Source organism: Ceratotherium simum, chromosome 29 (genome assembly GCF_057802395.1).
Source record: "Ceratotherium simum simum isolate JZ-2026a chromosome 29, ASM5780239v1, whole genome shotgun sequence".
In the NCBI taxonomy this organism is placed as follows: Eukaryota; Metazoa; Chordata; class Mammalia; order Perissodactyla; family Rhinocerotidae; genus Ceratotherium; species Ceratotherium simum.
The window spans coordinates 38877545-38898906 of NC_141928.1; the positions used below are offsets into that span (position 1 = coordinate 38877545).

Here is a 21362-nt window from a genome sequence, read left to right on the forward strand (position 1 = left end):
TCCGTTCAGGCCTCTCTTCATCTGGGAAACATCCCCTCTCCGTCAGGCCTCCCTTCATCTGGGAAACATCCCCTGATGTCTTCCCTCCCCAGGCTCATCTGTGCCCTTCTGACTTCCCCTGTGTTCTCATAGTATTCTGTGCTTTTCTCTACCACAGCAGTTATTTCCCTCTATTGTAATAGCACAGAACGTTTTCTGTAACAATTTATGAATAATCTAAATGTAAATTCTGAAAATCTACTTGAATTCACAGACTAATGAATCATATTATAGTAACCTTCTACTGTGTTCTTATAGGTGAAGATGCTGGAAGCAGATCTGGTTTCAAAAATGCTGCGAGCTGTTCTACAGTCTCATAAAAACGGAATGGCATTACCCCGGCTCCAAGGAGAGTACAGATCCTTGACTGGAGACTGGATCCCCTTCAAGCAGTTAGGCTCCCCTACACTAGAAGCCTATCTGAGAAGTGTGCCCGGAGTTGTCAGGATAGAGACTAGTAGATCTGGAGAGGTAAGGAGGTAACTGTGCGTGTCGGAGAAGTCAGCCAATTCTTCATTGCCCGTCTGGCACTTCCGGTCTCACAGCCAGGATAGAAGTCCAAGTGAAGAGTATTAACTAAGTGGTTTGGGATCGGTGGTGATGGAGAGAACAGCATCCAAAGCACAACCCAGATTCTGGTGTTTTTTTGTTTTATCCCTCAAATTCTTTCCATTGTAAAAATAAGATTTTAACCACATTAAATAAAAAATTTTAAAGTTAAAGTTTACCCAGTCTCCATGTCCAAACAGAGTAACAGTACTGGAGACCTTAACTGCCTAAACGTCATACCCGTCCATTAAAAACCTACTACAGCTGTTTTTGCCCGGGTCACTAATGACCTCCTGATTGCCAAATCTAATAGATACTTGTAACTTCTCGTTGTTTGCCCTCACTCCTGTCTAGTCCTACTATCTGGACGCTGGTTCAGTCCCTAATTGACGTTCAGCACTTTTGATTATTACAGGGCTCTCCCTGCCTCCTTGTCTTTAGTCCCTTCTCTCTAGCCTGTTCCCACCTTCACCGCAATGTGATCATATTATTCTACAGTTTTAAATCCTTTCATTTCTCTGGAAGAATATTTTATGGATAACATGGGCAATTTGGTGGTAGCAAATAAATCTTTTATTGCACATACCCTGTGACCCAGCAGTTTCTCTTCTTGGTATCTGCCCAGTGTACAGTGTGAAAGAGATGGAAAAACCACCATCCAAGAGACAAGAAAGCACCCACCCCCCAACAGCACGTTTTTCTGGGTACATTTCTACATATGTAAATACATAGAACAGGTCTAGAGTATTTCTCACCGAAACTTGTAATAGTCATTCCTCTGTTTGCGGGGGGTTGGGGAGGCAGGGGGCGGAGGAGGAAGAAGGAGCCAGGACTGGAAGAGTGGTCAGAGGGGAAGCTCACCTCGTCTGTGGTCATTTTATAAGAAGCAGGTGTAAATTAACTAAATATTATATGAATAATAAAACTTGCTTCAGCATCCTTGATTCTCCCAGACAGATGTAAGCGCTCCTTTCTGTCTACTTGGCACGTTGTAATACATCTAACATAACACGTGACACAGTGTTTTCCATTTAGTCTCTTTGCCTCTCTCTTTTTCCTTCATAGGTTTCTGGAGGATGAGAGATTGTTTTTTCACCTCTAACAGTCGGTGCTTAATAACTGTGTGGTGAATGTGTGAATGATCAAATGTCTGAATGAATTAATAAGTTAATGCTTCATCCAGTTACTATGCTATAATTTACTGAACTCTTTATTCCCTTTTTTTGGCATTTTTAATGTTTCCAGGTTTTGACTATTAAAAATAACCCCTATTACAAATACTTGGGTATGTAACTTTTTCTTCTTTTGAATTATATTCTTGTAATCTATTTTCAGGAATAGAAATACTGGCCCAAAGAGTAGGAACATGTTTTGGCTTGTGGTGTAAAGCCTTATTGCTTTCCTGTTCTTGATTTCAACTTAGAATCAAAGGCTTTAACTCGAGATGGGGCTTTAGAGATCATCTAGTCCCAATAGTCTGCATACTTTTTTCAAATATCCTATATATCGCACCAATTTTTTTAAAAGATAAAAAGCTGAGCTGCTGTGTTTTAAGCAGGTGCTGGAGGGTCCAGGGCCTCTGCTTGTCCTGCCTCACCCTCACACCCCTGCCACTGTGAGGACCCCGAGGCACCTCTGTGGAATCCTGTGGCTCCATTTAAGTTTGAAAACCCCAGATCTAGGCCCACCCATGTTTTACAGCTGAGAATAGACTGATTTGCCCCAAGTCACCCAGCTAATCTGTTGCAGTGGCAAGACGAGGATTTCGTGGTCTTTGAGAGGTAATACAAGTAGCAGTTACAGGTACATACTTTGGATTCAGAGAGAGAGCCTAGCTGTGTGACTTAGGAAGGTTGCTTAACTTTCCTGAACTTCTGTTTTTCCATGTATAAAATGGGAATAAAACATCTCACAGATTGTGTGAGATAATATATGCATATCACAGGTTTCTTTTGGTTCATTTGTTAATCCCATAGCACCTAGCACTTGGAGATGCTTAATAAATATCTGTTTAAGGAATAAATGAAATTTTCAATTTGAGGAAAGAAGATTATTCAATGTGCTAGACTATGCTCGATTTCTCTTGTGGGAAGTATGATTTTGTGTCTAACGTTCTCAAGGATAGAAATACATGGATATTTGCATACAGCTGGATTCGGAACATGTAAACTCACTAAGATCCACTTGTAAAAATCGGCCTCTAGGCACCAGTGAATCTGAGAGGTGTTTCTCCTCTCACCTTCCTCTTGTGAATAGATTACCTGCTATGCTGTGGCCTGCACAGAAACTGCAAGAATTGCTCAGCTTGTGGCTCGTCAGAGGAGTTCTAAAAGGAAAACTAGGTGGCAAGTTAATTGTCAGATGAGAGTTAAGAAAACCATGCCCTTTTTTCTAGAAGGTAAAGTCTTTTCACATGCTAAAGCTTTTAAACCCATCTATGAATACATTGTCATATGAAATTATGGAAATAGTGCTTATAATCATGATAAACATCTTTATTTGTTAACATTCATTTATCGAGCGAGAAATCCTGAAGCTAGTATTTCCATTTGAAATTAAGTGAACATGATAAGTATGACTTACTGAGTGAAGTAATTACACTGTGAAATAACTCAGAGTAGATTTTAATTAAACTTATTATGGTGAAGTGTGGATTTATTCTTTTAGGTTATTTGGGGGAAAGCCTCATCCAGAATGTTGGATGAACCAAAAACTATGCTTTAATGTCTTCTTTAGCAAATCATGTCTTTTAGTATAAATCCTTTATTTTCAGAAAAACATAAGTTATATAGTACACAAAGTTGTTATAGACAACTCGGCCTGCGTTTACTGAATGCTTATCTCAAGGAGCTTATAATAAGTTCTAAAACTAAATTCTTAAGAAATAGTTTAATGATAATATAAGAGCAGATGCCTAAATGCCACAATGAGCATTTTAGACAAGGGAGCACTCATGGCAAGTGAGAATGGCAATGGAGAGCTTCATGGCAAAAGGGAGACTTGAACCCAGAACTCAAACAATGGGAAGAATTTAAATGGATGGAGAAGACATGGGAGGACCGAGATGTGGCTGTGTGTGCTGCATTTGTAAGAATGGAAGGTGGCTGCCACTGAAGTGTTAGTTGGTGAGTAGAGGGAAGGTAACTGGCTAGTCCGGCAGATGAAGCCCACCTCTTGAAGAACCTCATCTGCTAAATACTCACCAGTCTACTCTCTCCCTATTGACCAACCCTCTAGTGGCAGCCTCCTCATGTTCTTAGAAACTGTTCTGAGAATAGAGACCCACAGAAAACATCTGGACAGGGGAGTGACGTAGTGAAACTAGGGTTTTGGGAGGTTAATTGATTCCATTATGTATGCCTAACTTCATAGGAAAACCAAAAGCAACCCTCAGACAACCAGGATTTTCTTCAGACTTTTCTATCAGCAAAAAACCTAATCCAACACTGTTAAGAGACAAAGGAAACTCTCTTGGAGTTAAGTCTGATGCTGAAATGCCGCCTTACGCATTACACACAACTGCTGGAAGTGAAGTATTCAAAGATGCTCCAGTGCCGAGGCATGTGACCATGTCTGCCAACAACAGGTACTTGGACTTTGTCTGGCTAAAAGGAGAAGTTTGGTGAACCTAGGATAATAAATGTTAAAAATGCATGTTCAGGGTAAGAAGGAAGTACTTTCTGTTTTGTCTAATGTAAGTTCACACGTAGTAGAGAAATGCATCATTACTAGTAAGTCCTCTTTTCCTAGGTGCCCGAACATCGTTCTCCAAACATATCTCCATTTTATATTTTCTCTGAATTGTTGGCAATCTCTGCTTATAAAATTCATTTTAAAAGCTCTCACAGGTTATTCTAAGATGCTATTTCAGCATAACTTACAACATTTCTGAAAACCTTTCTTATAATTAATTTTGTAAGTTTTAAGTAAAATCTGATTGATTTGAACATTCCACTATGCTCCAATGATCTTATTCATAATTATACAGTAGCATGATACACCCATGCATCAGAATACCGGACTCGCAGTAATAACACAATCTTAAAGTCTTAGTTTGGGTGCTGCCATTCACTAGCCGGGTAAAATAAGTGAAATTATTTAATCTTTTGGGGCTGTAGTTTCCTCATTTGTCCAATGAAAATGTTAAACTAGGTGATCTCAAAGTTCCTTTCTGACTCTAAATTTATGGTTTCATAAGGTAACTCGGGTCTGAAAACTATGACCCATGGGCCAAATCTGGCCCATTGCCCATTTTTGTAAATAAAGTTTTATTGGAACCCAGCCACATCCCTTTATGTGTTGTCTGTGGCTGCTTTTGCACAACTGGAGAGTTGAGTAGTTGTGCAGAGACTATATGGCCTGCAAAGCCTAAAATATGTGCTATTGGACCCTCTACAAAAAAGGTTTGCCAAGTCCTGATATAGAAGAATCAGTATCACATTCTTCCATCCTATTTGTGGTTTTACAAGACAAATTTTGTTATGTCATATCCCTTTAAATCAGTGTTCAAAAATTACATTTTGTGTAAAAGATAGTTTCTCCCAATACTAGAACATTTAGAAAGAATTTTTTTAAAAAGTGAGCTAAAAGGGTACTAACTTTTTATATTTTGATTTTTTTATAAAGTAACCCTAAAATATTTTTCATAATGGTATATATTTAATGTGGTTTATGGTTAGTTATTATAATTTTGATAAGGTCTAGAAAATACATAGTTAAAACTTGGATTTTGACCCAGAGCACTAGTTGGGTCGAGTATGTGACTGAGGTACCATTGTCTTCCCTGATTGTGTGTCTCAACTTCAAGATCCCGTTTTGAACTGAGTCTATAAAATGACAGCAAAATCAGCCACCCTGGATTGTGGGCCGAGGGGAGCATTCTCCACCCTGCAGTCTGATGTCTCCTCCCTCTCACCTAGTAGCACTGGGTGGCCCAGGTAAGTGCCTAACATCCCTGCGGGCAGCACCAGTAGGGACTGAGCGGGGGCCCTGCCAGCACCAAGTAGCCCAAAGAGCAGGTGCAAGGTGATGCTCTCTGACCTGAGCCTAGTGTGTTTCCACCTCGCACCAAGCAGCACCAGGCCCAGGGAAGTGCATTCTGCTCCTGTGGGCAGCACCCGCAGAGATCAAGCAGTAGCCCCAGCAGCAACAGGTGAATGTGCCAAACCAGAATAACAGTGTAAGGGCTCTGAAAACTAAATTATCATTGGAACCACAGCCTACAGAAGTGGTCCAGAAGCTACGAGCTAAACGTAAACAGGGTAACTGCCTGCTAACATAGGAAATTTATATAGGATCCAGGGTCTCCTAACTATGTCCAAATGTCCAGGATACAATAAAAAAAATCACTTGTTACACTAAGCACCAGGAAGATGACAACTTAAATGAAGAAAGACAATCAAGAGATGCCAACACCAAGATGAATCAGATGTTGGAATTATTTGACAAGCATTTTAAAGCAGCTGTCATAACAAAATGCTTCAATGAGCAATTGCAAATACTTTTAGAAAAAATTTTAAAAATGAGAAAATTTGCCAAAGAAATAGAACATACTTAAAGAACCAAATGGAAACTGTGGTACTGAAAAATGCAACAACCAAATAAAAAATGCACTGGATGGGCTCAATAACAGAATGAATATGACAGAGGAAAGAATCAGTGAACTTGAAGATAGAACAATAGAAATTACCCAATCTGAACAACAGAGTAAATAGACTTCAAAAACAAAACAAAACAAAACAACTAGCAGAACCTGAGGGGCCAATGGGAAAAAAACAACTAGCAGAGCCTTAGGGACCTGTGGGTAAAATACGAAAAGATGGAAAATCTGTATTATCCAGATCTCAGAAGGAGAAGAGAAAGAGTGGGGCTGAACGAATATTTGAAGGCATAATGGCTGAAAACTTCTCAAATTTGTCTAAGGACATAAACTTACAAATTCAGGAAGCTGAGAAATTCCAAAAGAGGATGAATCTAAAGAAACCCACACCAAGACAAATCATAATTAAACTTCTGAAAACTAAGAACAAAGAAGAAGTCTTGAAAACAGCCAGGGAGAAGTGACACATCACCTATAGGGGAACACCAGTTTTAATGACAGTGGATTTTTCATCTACAACCATGGAGGATCCATGGAGGAAGGAAATGGCACATTTTTCTAGTGCTGGAAGAAAAAAATTATCGACCACAAATTCTATATCCAGCAAAAATGTACTTCAGGAATGAAAGGGAAATAAAGACATTCTCAGATGGAGGAAAACTAAGAGAATTTGTTACTAGCTGACCTACTCTTAAAGAGTGGCTAAAGGAAGTTCTCTTAACAGAAAAGAAATAATATAAGGTGGCTTGAAACTTCAGAAAGAAAAGAACAAAATGAGTAAAAAAAAAAAAGGTGTAAACATAATAGATTACCCTTCTGATGAGTTTCTTAAATCATGTTTGGTTGAAGCAAAAATTGTAACACCATCTATGGGGTGTTCAACATATGTAGAGAAAGAACTTAAGACAATTATATTTATAAAGTGGAGAGGGTAAGGAGACCTAAATGAAAGTAAGGTTTCTACACTCACTTGAAGTGGTAAAACACTGATACCAGTAGAATTCATGTTACTATATATAATATTGAATGCATAGAGCAACCAATAGGAAAACTATACAAAGTGATATACTAAAAAACACTATAAATAAATTAGAATGGAATTCTCAAAAAAGTTTAAGTAACCCACAAGAATGCAAGAAGAGAGGAATAGTGGAATGAAAAACAGGGAACAAACAGAAAACAAATAATAAAATGGCAGGTGTAAGCCCTAACATAGCAATGATTACTTTATTTATTTTTTTTTATTTTTCCCCCAAAGCTCCAGTAGATAGTTGTATGTCATAGCTGCACATCCTTCTAGTTGCTGTATGTGGGACGCAGCCTCAGCATGGCTGGAGAAGCAGTGCGTCGGTGCGCGCCCAGGATCCGAACCTGGGCCGCCAGTAGCGGAGCGCATGCACTTAACCGCTAAGCCACAGGGCCGGCCCGCAATGATTGCTTTAAATGTAAAAACTCGTGAAAAGATGTTCCACTTCATTAGTCATTAGGGAAATGAAGATTAAAACGAGTGAGGTATCACTGTAACACACCGATCAGAATGGCTAAAATAAAAAATAGTGATAATACTAAGTGCTGGCAAAGATGCAGAGAAACTGGATCACTCATACATTGCTGTTGGCAATGTAAAATTGAACAGCCACTCTAGAAAACAGGTTGGGAGTTTCTTTAAAAAAAAAAATAAAAAGCTAAACATGTAACTACCGTATGACCCAGCACTTGCACTCCTGGGCATTTATCCCAGAGAAATGAAAACTTATGTTCACACAAAACCTGTACGCAAATGTTCATAGTAACTTTATTCATAATAGCCAAAAACTAGAAACAACTCAGACATCCTTTGGTAGGTGAATGGTTCAACAAACTGTAATACATCCTACCACAGAATACTCTCAGCAATAAAAAGGAGTGAACTACTAATACACACAACAACTTTGATGGATCTCAAGGGAATTATGCTGAGTGAAAGAAGCCAATCTCAAAAGTTACATACCCTCCGACTCTTATCTATATGACATTCTTGAAATGACAAAATTATAGAGATGGAGAACAGATAAGTGGTTGCCAAGAGTTAGGGGTGGGGGAAGGGGGAATGGTGTGGCTATAAAGGGGTAGCAAGAGGGAGCCTTGAAGTGATGGGGCACTTCTGGATGTTGATTGCCGTGGTGGTTACATGGATTTGTATGTGTGGTCACATGGCACAGAGCTCCACACACACACACGTACATGTAAAACTAGTGAAATCGGCATAAGCTCTGGATCGTACCAGTGTCAGTTGCCTGGTGTTGATATTGTGCTGTGCAAGACGTTACCATTGGGGGAAACTAGGTGAGGGGGACGTAGGACCTCTGTGTCCATTTTTTGCAACTTCTCATGAATTTATATGTATTTCAAACTAAAAAGTTAAAAAACTGATAGCAAAAGCCTTATGTATCATTTTAGTTTTGAGGATTTTTGAGGATTAATGTAGTATATACTTTTGTCTTTTGCCTTTCACTGCAAGAATTTTGAATTCCATATGGTAGAATGTCTTATGTAGTTTCTAGAACTACAGACCTAGCTGTCTTCAGCTGTCTTTATATGGATTGTGTTACAGACTATTTTAATTATAGACAATTAAAGATATAAAACATCTTCATCAAATCTTTTTTTAAAGATCATAATACAATTTGAAAGATACCTTTTAAGAGAAATCTAAATACCACCTGGTGGCACATGTTATGGGCAGCCTTTCTAGTTATAAAATCAAAAAAGTTACTCTTATCAAAATAAAATAGCAAAAAATTTTATTTCTACCTGTGAAATATTAAGCAGTAATCTTAATTAGTAAAAGCTATTATGACCTTAAGCTTTTTGAGGTCCCCAAATCTTGTCAGGAGGATAAAAGCTATAAATGATCTTCCCAGAAAAATGTGTGCACGTATACACGCATCTTTGTATACTAATTGAGGAGATTCATGGGCCCCAGAAGCCTGTTCTCAAGAACTCTGGTTAAAAGCTCATGCCTACCAGTTAACAAACTGGAAGACTCTGGAAAAATGACATAACTGATATTCTCTGATATTGTAGATATCAATCTAAGTTTACCATGTGTCTTCAGTAAAATAGAAAAAGGGGTCAGGAGTGCAGATATGTGATTAATTTGTAGTTTCTCTGGTTTATATGAGGGAAGGAAATGTTTATCTTTAAAATAATATGGTTCATGACCATTGTATTTTGTTAAAGTGTTAAGATTACTAAATGAGGTATTTAATGTATTTATGCATAAAATATAGATGAGTATGGAGCTGGAGGCCCAGTTTCCCCTATTAGGCCTAGAAAAAGAGAAGAAATTGCTGTATGTTCATTGTAGTGAGTAAGATTGTGGACTTTGGATAGGAGTGACTGTCTGGCATTAGCCAACAGGGACATGATTGAAAAGGCATCTTTCAAGTATTAAGCTAAAGTAAATGAATGTCAATTTATTGTTTATTTCTGAGTTTTTATATGATTAAAACATGTACTAAATATTTGTAGGCAGCACTTTCTAAAATATATTTATTGCTTTGTTCTGATTACAACAGTACTGTTTGTACGGTCTAGAAAATTTGCAAAGTATAAGAAAGTAAAAGGAAGAAAAAATCACCTCTAATCCAGACATAAATGTAAACATTTAAAAGTATCTTTTTATTATTTTTATTTATGCATATGTAAGTTTTTTAAAATACAAATTGGGTCATGCTATATGTCACTATTTTATAACCTGTTTTAAAAGGCAATGTATTGTGAACATTTTCCACATGATTAAGTACACTTCTACATTATCATTTTGAATGTCAGGGTAGTCCACTGTCCAATTACCTATTGTTGAATATAAGTGATTTCCACTATTGTGAGCAATTCTATAATGAACATATTTGTAGAACAATCCTTACATATATTCACAACTAGTTCCTTAGAATAAATTGGTAGAAATAGAATATCTGGGTAAAAGGGTATACACACTAAGACTATTACTAATTTGTGCTCTAAACAGATTATACCAACTGTATTCTTCTAGAAGCATATGGGAGTGATTGTTTTCTTGTACCTGTGCCAACATTGGGCATCAGTTTTTTATTTGATACCACAGAAGGTGAAAAAAATGTACCTAGGTTTTAATTTCTATTTCTTTTATTTTGATTCTTCTGGAAGTTATATTTTTGTCATATGTTTTTTAGCCCATTCATAGTTCTTTTTTTTTTTTTTGTAAGGAAGACCAGCCCTGAGCTAACATCCATGCCAATCCTCCTCTTTTTGCTGAGGAAGACTGGCCCTGGGCTAACATCCGTGCCCATCTTTCTCTACTTTATATGGGACGCCGCCACAGCATGGCTTAACAAGCAGTGCGTCGGTGTGCGCCCGGGATCCGAACCAGCGAACCCCGGGCCGCTGCAGCGGAGTGCGTGCACTTAACCGCTTGCACCACTGGGCCAGCCCCCATTTATAGTTCTTTTATGAATTACATTTCTTTGTCCTTTGCACAATTTTTCTGGTGTTTTTCTCTTCCTAATTTGTAAAAGTGATATATAAATTAAAGATGTTGACTATGTTGGCAGTATTTCCTCAGTTAGTTTAATTATGGTTTTTGGTGTACAAAAACTTTAAAATTTTGTATAGTTACATCTATCAATCTCTTCCTTTCTGGCTTCTGCCTTTAGGTGTTATGCTTAGAAAAGCATTCTACCTCCATATTATGTAACATGTCTTCTGTTTTCTTTTAGAATTTTTGTGGTTTCATTTTTTACATTTAATCTTTAATTCATCCGGAATTTATTTTGTTGTACAGAGTGAGAGTAGGAATCTTTTTCTTGTTAGCCAGATGTCCTAATATCAGTTATTACATAATCCTTCTTTCTCTGCTGGTTTGAAATGCTGTATTTACCCGTGCTAAGTTGTTTATAAATATTTGACTCAGTTTCTGGGCTTTCCATTGGGAATCGTTGATTACCTGTCTGTTCTTTTGCAGAGCCAACGTATTCAGATTATTAGAACTTTATAATAAGTGTTAATAACCTCTACTCTCTCCTTCCTCCTCTCTCTACTTCCTAGTTTGGTTTGCTGGTTCTGTCAGTGCTGTTGTTACACCTACTGCCGCTATCACAGTACTTGGTAGACTTTGTTCTTACATAGAGATTTTTTTTGTGCATTTGTTGTCTATTGCTGTGTAACAGATTATGACAAATTTAGCCGCTTACAACACATATTTATTATCTCCTGATTTCTGTGGGTCAGGAATCTAGGCACCACCTAGCTAGGTCCTCTGCTTCACTTCCTTTTGAGTTGTTCCTTAGTTCTGTCTGGCTGTTGGCCAAAGACCACCTTCAGTTTCTTGCCACATAGGCCTCCCCAACATGGCCACTTGCTTCATCAAAGCCAGCAAGGGAGAGATTATGCTAAAAAAGTGGAAATTAGAGTCTTTTGTAATCTAATTATTTGTAATCCCCTCAACCTTGAAGTATTCTATTGGTTAGAAGCAAGTTACTCAAGGGGAGAGCATTACACAGACTGTGACTATCAGGAGGCAAGAATCTTTGGGGGCCATCTAATAGCTGCTTACCACAGTCAGTTTTCTCGACTATATGTATAGTCCATGAGAGTAGGGGTATGTTTCTATGATCATTACTGTCAGACACAGTGCCTGACACATAGTAGGTCCTTAAATAAACATTTGTGGGATAAGAGTGTGTCTCTAATAAATGGCATATGTTTAGATTTGGGGTTTTTTTGGGGACAGTCTAACTATTTGTCTTTTAAGAAACGAAATAAATCTTTTATACTTACTGTTATAAAATTGGTTGGACCTCTGTCATATTACCACATTTGTTTTTTGTGTCCCTGTGCTTTCCCTTGAATATCTTTCTCTTGCTCTGTTGACGGTTTTCTTTCCTTTCCGTTAGACCTACCAGTGCTTGAACCATAGCTGTCCCTGCCATAGTCTCCCTGTACTCTCACTCTTTGCTCATAACCCTCTGCTTCTACTAGAGCCCTCAAAGCTGCCTCAAAGCAGGGGAAGGTTTCAGTTTACAGTTTTAGGGCTCTGGTGCAAGGGGAGGGAGTGCTGTCTCCCTGTCAGTTTAGTGAAAATAGGAGTTGGATATGTTTTGGCATCTTCTGTTATTTCCCAGATGCATTATATACAAATGTGATGCTCTTATAATTGCATAGCATCATACGCTAAGTAAGCGTTTATTAGTAGCCTACAATCTAATCATTCCTTTCAGAATTAAAATATTATGAGATGTGCTTCATTTCAAAGAATTGATCTAATTTTTAGAGTATTCTATACCATGCAAAAATTGGGAAATGTGTGTACTGTGTCACTATCACCCACTCTTGTCCCATACCCACTGCCAGGCAAGACGTAGTCATTCATTCATTCAGTCATCCCATTTATTCTTACAACATTCACTCTCCCTTCATGTACCAGGCACTGGGAACACAGGTAATTAAGACACTGGGAGTCTGGTGAGGGAGACAGGCATGAACGCAAAGGATTTGTGTGTGTGTATGTTGGGTGGGAGGGTTATTTCTTTGTCCTCATATTTGGAAAAAATCGTCCTACATATATCCAGTGTAATTCATATAAAAATTATTTTGGTGAGGGTATGAGGTGAGGAATCTGTTTCCTCTTTTCCAAGTAGTTATTTGAGCAATCTCCTCTCTGGTTTGAAATGCCACTCTTTTTTTTTTTTATTTTATTTTATCAGTGCAGTTTATTTTTTTATTTTATTTATTTATTTTTTTTGTGAGGACGATCAGCCCTGAGCTAACGTTCATGCTAATCCTCCTCTTTTTGCTGAGGAAGACCAGCTCTGAGGTAACATCTATTGCCAATCCTCCTCCTTTTTTTTCCCTAAAGCCCCAGCAGATAGTTGTATGTCATAGTTGCACATCCTTCTAGTTGCTGTATGTGGGACGCGGCCTCAGCATGGCCGGAGAAGCGGTGCGTTGGTGCTTGCCCGGGATCCAAACCCGGGCAGCCAGCAGCGGAGTGCACACACTTAACCGCTAAGCCACGGGGCCGGCCCATGAAATGCCACTCTTATCATGTGCTAAGATACAGTGTAAATTGAGTGTTTCTAAGGTCTCTACCATTTTACTTAGCTGTCCAACTATTTTAAATGTTGTAACTTTATAACACATTTCAATATCTAGTGATGAAAGTCCATCATTTTTTAGTTATATTTCAAAATTTCCTTGTGTTCAGCTGTTTATTCTTTGCATGGTTTTCTTTGTTTTGTATTGCTGGTTCCTTAAAGGTGATTAATTGAAAATCTGACTTCCAAGTTCTTTAAAGTCCTAGTTTAAATTTAACTTTTATATTTCTTTTTGTGTGTGTGTGAAGAAGATCAGCCCTGAGCTAACATCCAATGCCAATCCTCCTCTTTATGCCGAGGAAGACTGGCCCTGGGCTAACATCCGTGCCCATCTTCCTCTACTTTATATGGGACACTGCCACAGCATGGCTTGACAAGCGGTGTGTCGGTGCGCACCCGGGATCCGAACCTGCGAACCCTCAGGCCACCGCAGCAGAGCACACGCACTTAACCGCTGTGCCACCAGGAGGGCCCTAAATTTAGCTTTTAATATACTTTTCTCTGGGTGAATATGAAACATGAAAGCTGATACCAGGTATCGTTTTCATTTTTGCTCATTTTGAAATATTTTAGTGACTTCTTTTGCTGTTCAATACCACTGAGACTTTAACTGAAAAGTACAGTGTTTAAAAGTTGGTATAGACTTTGCTATTTGAAATTTTTTAATTTCTTTTTTTATTGCGGTAACATTGGTTTGTAACATTGTGTAAATTTCAAGCGTACTTCATTATACTTCTCTTTCTGCATAGATTGCATCATGTTCACCACCCAAATACTAATTACAGTCCATCACCACACATGCTATTTGAATTTTAATTTAGTTTTTTTTTCATACCTTAGGTTTAGCCCAAAGGCGTCTCTTCCACCACCTTTTCAGATGCATCTCTCAAGAACCTGTACTGAGGAAATGAGTGGTATGTTTTCTAAACATTGTCTTCATGATACATCTTGGCTTCTGGAGCCTCAGAACCCTAAGAAAAATGTCTGCTGGTGGCTTTTGACATTTGCTATCACCTTCTCCTACATGGAATATATCTCTCCTCCTTTCTGTCCTAATTTCTTTAAATTTTGAATTGAAGTGAGTAAAGAGAAAATAATACCTCCAAGGATATCATTATTATATCCTGACTTGAGGCCTTCCTCACACCAAACCTATTCTGTTTTACTTCCATTGTCACTTGCAGAGATACTTGTGTCCCTTGTCACCCTCTCACTCATTAGAGGGTAGGATTTAAAGTACATAAATATGGGACATCAACTCATAAAATAGGTTCAGATACTCCGGCATTTAAAAGCTGGGACCCTAAACTGTGCAGTGACCACGAAACATCTAAGTGTGAATGCAAGTGATTCCTCAGGTTATAAAGTCCCAAAGAGCTGTTAAGAAAATAACAGGAGACATAATAAAGTCAAAGAATCTGAAGATTAGAAATGTACCCACTTGCCATCTTGTCTCTCCAACCAAAGTGTAAATCCCCTGTTCATAGCCCCACTGAGGGATACAGTGTTTTCAGAATTAGTATTTGTGTTGCATGAAATTTAAATGTGATTTTAGATAGCTTGCTGCTTTAAGTGTGATTCTTACTGAGTTGAAATCATTTTTTCTATAAAAACATATCTCCAATATTGCTTATGAAAATTAATTGAACAATATGATTTTTGTTTATATCAGTTACTTTTACATATGCTATTTCTGAAACATGACTACTCAGTAAAGTTGTATACTTTTTAGAGGTCATAGATCCTTTTAAATTAGAATAAGCTTTTTCTACAGAACCAAGAGGACTTGTTTCGGGAGGATTGCGATTCACCTGGCAGCTGATATGCACACACTTATGCACAACCTCCCCTACCTGCTGGCAGCCTAGATTACTTCCTTTATTTGTTTAACAAAAGGTACAGAAGCTTGGGTGATTCCAGTGGCCCCACTGAGCAGGTGTGTTTGCAAAGACTATGCATCAGCTGCTGACACTCTCTATTTAAGGGGGGGTCTGGCCAGTTCTGAGAAACTCGTCTTTTCCTTCCTCCTGGTCCTTTTATATCATTATTTGGGAAAAACTTAAATAAATTAGTTATGCCTTTAATAGGAAGTATATATGGACATCCTGGACCCTTCTGTTCTCTGAGCCAAACTAAGTCTTAGCAAGGCCAGGTCTCATTCTCTGTGGAGGGTAAAGCAGAGTCAGCATCCAGCCATCCTCAAGGAAGCTCACCCTTTGGCTTCCTGGCATCCTCAGAAGCCAGTGTCCCCAAACCAGCCTGTGAGTCTCTACCAGGCTGTTAAAAATAAAGTTGTTGAATCCCAGCAGAAATACTATCTGATTAAAATATGGACATATATTACTTGTAGATGGTAATTTTTAATATACTCTGATCTGTATCCCATTGAAATTAAGAAAAGGTTTGGAATGAATTTCATAGTTCTTAAAATTCCAGAACTGCTATAATGGACACTCAGATTTCTTTATTGTCTCAGGATATTAACTCAGGCATTCTAAGTTTTAAATAAAAAATAAATGTGAGTAAGAGAGCTAGCCAAACTCTCTAAATATTCACTTATGAAAGATAAATGATTTGGATTGGAGAAACAAAAACAAATCATTAATCTGTGGGCACCAAACCTTTTGTTTATGTTTATAACCCGAGGCTAGGATGATTATTGTGGGTGGATCAATTTTCGAACATCTGTGTATTACTAAATTATTTTTTCTCATTAATAAAGGGGAAAATTGATTACATTTTAAAACTTGAACAATTTTTTACTTTCTATAAAATGTTCTTTGATCTTACTATTAAGGCATTATCTTTATAATCTGTGGAATATAGCTTCAAATTCAGCATTGCATATATACCATTATTGTCTAAAATTTAACTTTTCTTTGTTGCAGTTAGAAAATGATTAATTATATAATGTTTCATTATTCTTTATGCAGCAAGATCATCCTGATGTTTAAATTAAACTGTGAGGCACCCTTGCAAAATAAAGGGGCTAGGTTTCCTCTGCTGTGGCTGTTGACCCTGCTCGTTATTTCAGGGTTAAAACTGAGACTGAAGCTGTCATGGTCCTGCTTTGCCTAATCCTGCTCCTTCTAAGTCCCTTGACTCCCCACAAGCCTGAAGTATAACAAAGCCTAAAGACACAAATACCAGGTAATGAGAATAATCTAAAATGTTAAGCATTTTGGTTAATTCTATCATTTTTTTAATTTAAAGATAATTTAAATCAGACTGTTGAAAAACCAAATGTCATGCCTCCTGCCTCTTAAACTTATAAAATGGATAAGGTTTAAAACCACAGAAAGGAAATACTAAACAAGCATAACAATGGCATTTGGATATCTAAGCTCCCATATTTTTACAGAGTTATATAAAGAAGAACTTAAGGAATTTTACAGCAATTCAAACACTGGCCTCATCTTTGCACGATACGTTTCTCCTTATTTCTCTCTCCTGATGCCTCCTCCCTGCCTCACTTTCAGATTTTGAGTTATTAGTCATATTACCTTTTATCCAAGGAGCATGAAGCACTTTCTGTAATATTGCTTCATTAATTTTATCTCTAAGATTAACACATATTGGTTCTCATTTATAGGAGAAGTATGTCAGGGTTGAGGGCTGTGTGTGTTATAATTGCTGTTTTTATATATTTTGTTTTAAGTTACTTTTAAATGTGTTTAATATGTATGCCATTTTGCATTAAACTGCTACCAACAGATACTGATAGCTTTGCCATTTTAATAACTTGAACTCACTGGTAATGAAACCTATTTTTTAGTCTCAAATTTTCTGTGCTTGTTCCTGAGGATTTTTAAGCACTTTCAGCTGAACAGTTTTTAGTTATTTTGGCTAATTATTTATAGAGTACCTGATTTTTGTTTTAAAATGAATATAGGGTTCAGATTTAAAATTTTTACAATCTTTGGAGAAAAAAATTGAAAAGTGAGCTGACATCAATTTCCATACCTGTTCCTACTTGAGAGTCTATTATTATAATAAAATGATGGATCAGAATAGTTTATTAGAAATCTTAATTCAGCTAGAGACAGAGACAACTAGATTCTTAAACCAAAGTAACTGACTTTTAGATGTTTCTTAATGTTTTTATTTATATAGTATATATTCAATGACATAACTATTTTAAATGGTAGCACTGGGGGCCGGCCCCATGGCTTAGCAGTTAAGTGCGTGCATTCCGCTACTGGCGGCCCGGGTTCGGATCCCCGGCGCACACTGACGCACTGCTTGTCTGGCCACGCTGAGGCGGCATCCCACATATAGCAACTAGAAGGATGTGCATCTATGACATACAACTATCTACTGGGGCTTTGGGGAGAAAAAGGGGGAAAAAAAAAAAGGAGGAGGATTGGCAATAGATGTTAGCTCAGGGCCAGTCTTCCTCAGCAAAAAGAGGAAGATTGGCATGGATGTTAGCTCAGGGCTGATCTTCCTCACATACATACATACATACATACATACATACATACATACATAAATAAATAATAAATGGTAGGATTAACAGCTCTTGTTGCCTCTAAGCTTGTAGAATTAAATATGCATGATGATTATTGTTTGGTAGAGGGCTTTTATTTCTTTAACTTAATATATGTTTTGGCCCCAACCCTATTGGGCAAAGTGTAGGCTACTCCCTCTTTATAAGCACCTGGCCCAAAGACAGGTTCTATTTTTGTAACCACTTTTTCCTCCAGGCCACTGACACTCGCACAAGTCTCATGCACTTTCCAGACAAGAGTCATTCATTCATCCATCCATCCTACTTATTCATACAACATTCACTATGCACCTGCAGGTACCAGTCACTGCCTTAGCTGCTAAGAACATCTAGGGCTATGTGACATGTTAGATTATACAGTGTGAAGTGGGAAAACAAGAAGAAATATCCAACTCTGGAAATATGGCTGTTTCCCTACTTATAAAGTCAGGAATGTTTAATGGTCACAGGAATGTTACCTCTGATTTATGTGGAATGTGGGGTTTGTTCTTATAATGGGGATTCTAAGGTTGCTATTCAATTCATTCCACTTTTACTCATTTCTGGGAAGAATTTTCTCTCTGGATGCAAGTTTAGCAGCGTCAATGTTGGTGATGACCCCCTCAGACTTCTCTAATCTTGAGGGGACTTTTGACGTTTCACCAGACTGCTCAATTTGAAGGTTCAGGGCATCGAGCTCCTTCTTGGAATGCATATGCTTCTTTTATTTTTTAAATCAATAGACATTCTTGAACTAATAGCATATCTTCAGTGAACATAGAGCCTTTTTTTTTGTTGTCAAGATACATATATAACTCACTATTAAGCTTTGATAAAGAAGTCATCTTTGGAGTAAATATTTTAAAAATTAACTTCACAGATTCTTCTTAATGTATTATGTTTCTGGTTACCTTAATATTATACTCCATGATAATTACTGGTATTTGTGTAGCTTAATTTATGGCTTTTTGCAGGGAGAAATTTTCAACCTTGCTACTCTACATGTCTGCAAAGCCCCAAAATTTTTCTTGCTAGGATTGTAGGTGAGAGAGTATCTATCTCTTTGATGTTAAAACTTGACCTAAAATGAGTGGTTTCCTACTAAATTTCAGGTGCTGAAACAACTGACTTTTTATTTTCTGGTTGCTCAGATTCATCTTTGTTGCATGATTATTTTCTATCCAGGCAGTGAAGGTGGAACGTGAAGCAAAAATATAATAATACCTTTTTTATCTATCTGCTGTCTCTCTCAACTTTGGATGGGAATGTTTAGATGCAATCACTATCAATTATTAGGTATGAGAATTTGCTTAGTGAACATTGTATCTAGGATGCCAAAAACTGCCAGTCTTATTAACAGCCATTGATATTTTTCAAAACTGTTTTGAATATTTTGAATAAAAACCTCTGAATATTTCTTAACAGCCTACTGCTAAACAGTTTTAAGCAGTTACACCATTGTTTATTTTCCCTTTCTTCTTACTTCTTGCCTTTTGCCTTGCTGAAAAGCAGAAACACTGATAGCATGCCCAGGGCTGATAACTACTACAAGCAGGGTCAGACAGTCTCAAACACAGTATAGAAAAGTTAGGGTAAGAAAGACTTGGTAATGTGTATCTCTCTATATGGCTTGTTGTGTAACTGAAGAAGGAATCCAAGTGCAATGTATTTCTTTCTCTAAAAAAAGAAGTGCTTTCTCTCCCAATCATATAAACATTCTATATAAAAAACATTGAAAAATGAAGTTATAAAAGAAATAAAAGGCACCCATCATCCTATCACCCAGAGATAACCACTTGCAGGGATTTCCATTGGAATATAAGAATGGGCAGCATCAGCTTCAGGGACCAAATAGCAGCTCTGAAATTTTACCTCCATGGAGGTTCTAATCAGCTGCCACTTCACAAGGATGTTGGATGACATTTTGATGCAGGCAGAAGGATGCTTTGAATCTGTTGTTCTTAATCTTCTGGATCTCTTCAACAACAAAATGTGGACTGAGAGTTCTGAAAGCTAAAGAGACTATAGAGTCATATTAACAATGATGAACCAGTTCCATAGTGTTACTAGGCAACTTGTGAGGGAAATGGAAATTGTACAGAAGCTGTCTTGGAAAGGCAAAGAGCCCAAGATGGTAAGCCTCTAGACCAAGGATACTGGAATCTAAGGAGGCCTATTAGGTCCAGTATTTACAAAATGCTTCTATGAGCCAGCCACCGACCTGGGTGCTAGGATAAGAGCAAATAAGACAGGGGGCCGGCCCCATGGCTTAGCGGTTAAGTGCGCCCGCTCCGCTACTGGCGGCCTGGGTTCGGACCCCGGGCGCGTACTGACGCACCACTTCTCTGGCCATGCTGAGGCGGCGTCCCACTTAGAGCAACTAGAAGGATGTGCAACTATGACATACAACTATCTACTGGGGCTTTGGGGAAAAAAAGGAGGACTGGCAATAGATGTTAGCTCAGAGCTGGTCTTCCTCAGCAAAAAAAAAAAGAGGAGGATTAGCATGAACGTTAGCTCAGGGCTGATCTTCCTCAAAAAAAAAAAAAAAAGTTAACAAGACAGAATCACAACCCTGTGAGGTAGGCACTATTATTATGTCTTCCATTCTGCATTAGGAAACTTGGACCCGGAGAGGTGAGTTCCATTGCCCAAGGTCACGTAGCTAGTCTGTAGCAGAGCCAGAATGGGAACCCGGACAGTTTGGTTGTTGAGGCTCTCTCTGAACCACTCACTGTTCTTTTTCTAATTCCTTGCAGTATAAAGCTAGGTTGTTTATTTGAGATCTTTCTTTTTTCTTAATGTTAGCATTTACTGCTGTAAACTTCCCTCTTACATATCTGCAATATATAAGATTTCATCTCATAGCATATGCAATTTACATATTCAATATATGTAGTGAAATTGATGACTATTGTGGAAAACTTATCACACTTGGCTGAAACATTTCAAAACATACCACTGACGTATATTTCTTTAAATACTGCCAAATAAGAAATGAGCAAAAGAAACTCCTATTCATAAGAAGTAAAAACATTGGGTTTTGGAGTGTTTCATTCCTGAAACAATGTTTTGAACTACGAAGGGAAATCACCAAATCTCAAAGGGAAAAAGGACTTCACGAAACAGTGCCTGTGCACTCAGTAAGCAGAAGAGTCACGGAAGGCCAGACCTCTGGCGTTTCATGAAAGCAAGTGCTTGGTGATCAGGAGACTGGACCCTGCCCCTCTCTTCAAGAAATGACAGATGTCTGGGAATGGCTCAATCCAAAAGAGCAAGTTTTACCCAAATTCCTGCCCTCTGTGATGACAGCCCCTCAGAGACCAAAACTCTAACAAGAATTTGTGAGCCGAAGCATAAACTTCTCTCTTTTCTCACAGGAAGAAAAGCCTTTCTTGGAAGTTCACCAGGCCGAGCATGTCAAAAGCTCCTGAGGAAGTTGCAGTGAGTTGAAGATGGATTTATTCACCCCTCGGTGTTTGCACCAACACTGATGGGCCCTGATGGCGTGAGAGACCCTGAGATGACTGGAAGGGCACTTGTTTGCTAATCACAGAAACTCAGCTCAAAC

At 38.1% G+C, this 21362-nt stretch overlaps 1 protein-coding gene across 2 annotated transcripts in view; it reads left to right on the top strand.

Annotated features, from left to right (window-relative positions):
- Positions 1 to 376: 376 nt before the first annotated feature.
- The window catches only part of LOC106800717 (stimulated by retinoic acid gene 6 protein-like), a 49517-nt gene continuing 28531 nt past the window's right edge, over positions 377 to 21362 (top strand). Inside the window, exons 1-5 of one of the 2 annotated variants that reach the window (XM_087419488.1) lie at positions 377 to 510; positions 14143 to 14216; positions 15077 to 15238; positions 16337 to 16452; positions 21172 to 21235. The gene's annotated coding sequence lies outside the window, so the exon portion shown is untranslated. The remainder of the gene's footprint in view (positions 511 to 14142; positions 14217 to 15076; positions 15239 to 16336; positions 16453 to 21171; positions 21236 to 21362) is intronic. The other variant, XM_087419487.1, reaches the window with a different exon arrangement.